Genomic DNA, 5,971 nt, shown 5'->3' with positions numbered 1-5,971 from the left:
CACCGACTCGGTGGGCCGAAGGGCCTGTTTCCTAAATCTAAAGTCTAAGGAAATGAATAGAAAGAGGGATCTGAGCTGACAATGCCACTGACTGTAATAAAGGCAGAAAGTGTATCAACCAATTGAGCAGAGATACTGGGTGTTGGTGAGGCTACAGACCATAAAGGTAGGAACAATCAAGACTGTGAAGAAATCTATATGCAAAGGTAACAACTTAAAATTTGAGTTATTGAGTTAGTATAGCTCAAAAGGACACAAAGTACTAGAGTAACTCAAATGGTCAGGCAGCTTCTCTGGAGAACATGTCTGAAGAAGGATTCCGACCCGAAACGTCACCTGTGTGACAAACTGCACAGACAGCACCCGTTGTCAGGATCAAACCTGGGTCTTTGACACTGTAAGGCAGCAACTCTACCGCTGCGCCACCATGCCGCCCTTAGGGCAGGTTCTTCCCTTCTATACTCAGCAGCAGCTGATAGGGGAGAAATGAAAAAAAATTGTTTTTGTTTTAGAGATTCAGCGCGAAACAGGCCCTTCGACCCACCGAGTCCGCACCGATCAGCAATCCCCACTCATTAACACTATTCCACGCACGCTGGGGACAATTTACACTTATACCAAGCCAATTTACCTACAAACCTGTACGTCTTTGGAGTGTCCTCGTGCATCCAACCAAAGGCATTATTCCAGCTTGGATGCGGTGGGCTGGGGTCGCTCTGTAAGGATCTAGTTACGTGTTGCGTTGATTTTTATACTATCTGGCAGTTTCAATGGCAGCATACACAGAAACCCGTTTACCAGTAATGGCCTACAAATGAACAAGGAGAAATACATTTTTGAACACAGTCCCACTAATAATAGCCAACACTTGGCAATTTTAGCAATTATTAGGTCTGCCAGAACAAATCGGTAATGATCGCAACCTGTGGGTTCTAAATAGCAGTGAAAGAAATTCATGATTCACTCCACAGCTGACATGCCTTCCCCTCCCACCGTGCAACAATTCTTTTTTTAAATATCACTGAGTGTTGTTTGAATGCGTGCAGAATGCAGTAATTGTCAGTGGCACCGCCCAAACAGAGGAAAGTTACATCCAGTTACATCAAAGTGGGAACATTCAGTTCTCCAGCAAATACCTAACAGCAACAAAGTGGATTTCATTGCCACCGATGGCTGTGGAGGCCAATTCAATGGATATTTTTTAAGGTAAGGATTGATATATTCTTGATTAGCAAGGGTGGCAGGGGCTACAGGAGACGGCAGGAAAATGGGGTTGAGATGGAAAGATACATCAGCCATGATTGAATAGTAGAGTAGACTTCGTTGTACCTATACTTGTATCTGTGCAATGACAATAAAGTTGAATTGAATAAACTTGATGGGCCAAATGGCCTAAAAGTCACAAAGTGCTGGAGTAGCTCTGTGCGTCAGGCAGCATCTCTGGAAAACATGGATAGGTGACGTTACTTATGGAGTCTGAAGAAGGGTCCTGGCCCGAAACGTCACCTATCCATGTACCCCAGAGATGCTGCCTGACCCGCTGAGTTACTCCAGCACTTTGTGGATTTTTTTGTGAACCAGCTTATGCAGTTCCTTGTTTCTACATAGCAACCAAGTTAGTTTGGGTAAAATAGAAGTAAGCCTGAAGTTGATATGCCTATCGAGAGAAGATTAGAGATACAACGCAGAAACATGTCCTTCAGCCCACCGAGTCAGCTCCAACCAGCGATCACTGTACACCAGCACTATCCTACACACTAGGGACAATTTACAATTTTTACTGAAGCAAATTAACTTCCCAAATCAAATTGGTTTAAATCAAGGGCAGCACGGTGGTGCAGCGGTAGAGTTGCTAACCTACAGCGCCAGAGACCCGGGTTCGGTCCTGACTACGGGATGCCGTCTGTACGGAGTTTTTACAGTTGTACGTTCTCCCCGTGACCTGCGTGGGTTTTCTCCAGGAGCTCTGGTTTCCTGCCACACTCCAAAGACGTACAGATCTGTTGGCTGATAAATTTGTTCATTGTCCCTAGTATGTGTAGGATAGTGCTAGTGGTCGGGGATAGCTGGTCGGTGCAGACTCGATGGGCCGAAGGGCCTTTGACCACGCTGTATCTCTAAACGAAATGAATCTAAACGAAATGATTAGGATGCAGTTTGGCATTTTGCAGCACTTAATAGAGAATAAACAGTTCGTAATATTAAACAGTATAAGAAAAGAAAACATCAAACTGTAATCACACCTACATAGGAAACAAAGTGTGTGGGTGGTAGAGCCCGTGTCTGACAGCCTGGTGCAATGACCTGTCTCCGTGATTGTTTTACAGCAGTGTAGCAGTGCTGCCTGATGCTAATCAAACCTAAACATCCATCTACAATTCAATTACATTCAAATGAAAATGAACAGTGCCGCAAAATTGTTGATTTTACTTCAGAGTCACGTGAGTGACTACGTGAAGAACCCGTCCAGCACGCATGCGCGACATATAGCGTTCACGCAGATGCAACAGCGACGAACGGGAGTACAGGCGCTCCCGCTACAAGCCTGACGGAACGGACCGTTAGGTAAGTATTTACCCACAGGTTCGAATTCACTACTTTGCTCCTCTTTGTTGCTCCAGGGGAACTGGAGACAGCAAAGCAGAACAGAGGGAAGCGGCCCCCGTTCGACTCCAGGGAAGGAGCGTTCCGTCAGTGGAGGGGGGAGAGGCGGCACCGGGACCGCACACGCTGCGGTCTACAGTCAGGGTACTGAGCCGATGCCCAGTCCGCTAACAGCTGCCTGACCAACAGCAGCGAACTGGAGGGAAACTAAAAAATCGGCCGGTAACCCCTGCATACTCCCGACAAGGAGACTCGCCGCCCGAGAACCGCAGAAATGCCGCCCGAAAACGGCTGACAGCCTCTAGCAGCAAAGCCAGCAACCAAACCTCGGGCTGGAGACAGACACGGAAGATGGAATCGGCACTTCAAACTACCGCCCGAGAGCGAGTAAGTGTCTGTTCTCCAAGCCTAGAGTAAGGTAATGGAGCCAAAAACTCCAGCGAGACTTGCCTCGGGAGCAGGGGCAAGTTCGCCAAGGGAGCATAACACTCCCACTCCAGTGCACTACAGCACTGGCCATCTCCCTTATCGAGGGATCGATGGCGACCAGGGCTGGGCTGGTCAAGTAGAGGGGTCACTGGCTGAACAACATCGGGAGTATGCTTGAGGTACAGGATCAGGAAGAGCTGCTGGGTGTGGCCGCTATGTGGCTCCACCACTAGCGAGATGGCTTTTCAGTCTCAACTGACGGCCAGCTTACTACCTGTTCTTTTCAAAAAACATCTCCAAGACAGGTAGTCATGAGGCGTTGGATTTCATCATGCCTTCCCTAAATTGCATTTACTCAAAGTGCCCACCATTATTGGGGGGTACATTGAGCATAGCTTTTTAAAACCCAAATATCTTAAATTGCATTTGATACCCCTGACGTCGGCTATCATTTTCGCATGCTCATTCCAGAGGGGCAGGGTAGTATGGCAAAACACCTGACCCTACTGTTCAACACAGTATGTGATCCGCAACCTCTCGAAGGAAGTCATAGAACCTCCCCTCAACCTAAAAAATTCACAGGACTGTGAGAACGCCGACCTCACAACCACAGATCTTGCTATCTGGCTAAGTTACCAAACCAAGCCTAAGAAACTGGACGAAGTATCCAAAATATTCGGCATCAAGAGGGCAGGGCCTGGAATGAGCACCACACAAAACCAGACAGCAGTACCTCCACGCGTCCACCAGTAGGCGTCTACTTAATAGTACTGGTGAAAGCTCGGGGCCCGCATGCCAACGCCCGTAAGCCCTTTCAGGCCAGGGTCCAGAGCAGGCCCCATGGAAAATGTGCCACCCCCCAACAACACCATCCCTACAGACAAGGAACCAGAAACCGAAGAAATGAACACACCACTAAACAACAGTGAAGACAGATAAGTATGGTTCCTACCATCACATAAAAGGTGAAGGGTTTGTACTAACAGGGGGGGGGGGGGGGAATCACACCTGGGTTGGGAACATGAAGAACTATCACACTTGGTAGTTATATACCAAAAGTATTCAAGGATAAAAATTGAATTAAGAAACCCATCACTTCTCGGCCTTTTGGCTAAGATCATGTGTAGTATCTGTTCTCAGTTTAATATCTGATACGTCCCTTATCTAGGGACCATATATTACCAGTTCAGCATGCACCCCAAAGGGGTCTACCCTCCCACTAAAAAAGAACATGAGGGACTAGCTAACTGGAGAAGATATACTAGGGGTCATAAAGAAGCCTAATATGAACCTTTGGTACCAACAAACCCAAGATGGTGAATGTAGCACCATCATTGATATACAAGGGGTCATAAGAAGCCTAATATGAACCTTTGGTACCAAAAAACCCAAAGATGGTGAATGTCGCACCATCATTGACTTTACCACTTGAGTATTTTCACCAGGTTACACACTTATGGAAAATTGTAACTGCTAACCATGGATTTCCTAGGATACTTTATGGTAGACATCAACTTAAAAGATGCATACTATTCAGTGCCCATTCATAAAATTTCGGAGATACCAATTTACCTGGATGGGGTAACTATGGCAGTATAAATCATCGACTATGGCTAAAATCAGCCAAAACTGTTCCCAGATATTTAAACCAGCCCTGACACTATTAAGGAACATATCGTCATGGCATGTCTCTATGATACTAACGACAGACAAATCCATGGGAATAGCTAATCAGCAGGATTAGCTACTAAAACTTATTTAGCCTGAGCCTGTCATACAATCCAGATAAATCTACGTTGACACCATCCACAACTATTGACTATCTGGTATTCAATTAACTCTATCCACTCATCTATAACATTGTCATAAGGAGAGTCAGCGTATGGCACAACCTGTAACAATTAATGGTAACAATCAACCAACCATTCAACAGTGGCTAGAGTAATTGGGAGTTAGTAGCAGCATTACCAGCTACTTAACTTGAACCTTTCCATTAGAGCTAAGGTGCTAATGTTTAAACTAAATACCCATACCCAGAACATGGTGGCAAATGGACTAATCTGGAGTCGTCATCACTATAGACACTGGGCGTAAAACCTAGTTGGAAATATTGAGTACGTTCTATTGGTAAAAGCATATTATTCAGTAGTGCACCATTTTGCATGTTCGTTTATAAATTAACAACATCACAGTGGTGGCATACACCAACCACTTGGGCGGAATAAAATCGATATCATGTAACAATTTATTTAACAATTGGTAACCGTATGTCGTCAAACATATTCGACCATCAGCAAACTTACCTACCAGGTGAGCTAAATACTGTAAGCAGACATATTAAACCAAAGTATTTGCTGAAATTACAAAGCAATATGGAACACCAGATATCGATTTCCCTGTATTTCAATTGAATCACCACGTACCGATGTATGTCGCATGAAACCAAACTTTGAGGCAGCGGCAATGAATACATTCCCACTGAACTGGGGGGGGGGAACTAATCTCTATGTTCTCCCCCCTTTTTTCCTACCTCATCAGTCAGGTACTACGGCCTCATCAGTCGGGTACTACGCAAACCCACAGTCATGGTTCCCAGTGGTCCTCGACATGGTCATCAAAACCCTAATGATTTCCCAATAGCCCAGACTTATCAACTCACCCAGTTTCAGGCATAAGCCACTCATGCCACGATAAATTAAACTACTGGGTTGCAGATTTGAAAAGACCATTACTGGGCCTGGGTTGCAGAATTGGGAAGACCACTGCTGGGCCTGGATTGTCAAACAGCACTACCGACACGATGATAGCATCCCATCGCATATCCACTAGGGAACATACTTGGCGAACATCAAGAAGTGGGAAGATACTATTCAAATACAGGAACTACATATTCAACTACAACAAAACCTGTACTGGAGTTCCTGGCAGGTCTTCACCA

The 5,971-nt window shown here is 45.6% G+C and overlaps 1 pseudogene; it reads left to right on the top strand.

Annotated features, from left to right (window-relative positions):
- The first annotated feature begins 4,124 nt into the window (after nucleotides 1-4,124).
- LOC116987691 lies at nucleotides 4,125-4,235 on the top strand (annotated as a pseudogene).
- Nucleotides 4,236-5,971: the final 1,736 nt, after the last annotated feature.

The sequence above is a fragment of the Amblyraja radiata genome, chromosome 25, assembly GCF_010909765.2.
Source record: "Amblyraja radiata isolate CabotCenter1 chromosome 25, sAmbRad1.1.pri, whole genome shotgun sequence".
NCBI classification, from domain to species: domain Eukaryota; kingdom Metazoa; phylum Chordata; class Chondrichthyes; order Rajiformes; family Rajidae; genus Amblyraja; species Amblyraja radiata.
Note: the sequence above shows the minus strand (reverse complement) of the source record. Positions and strands in the feature narration are given on the sequence as shown.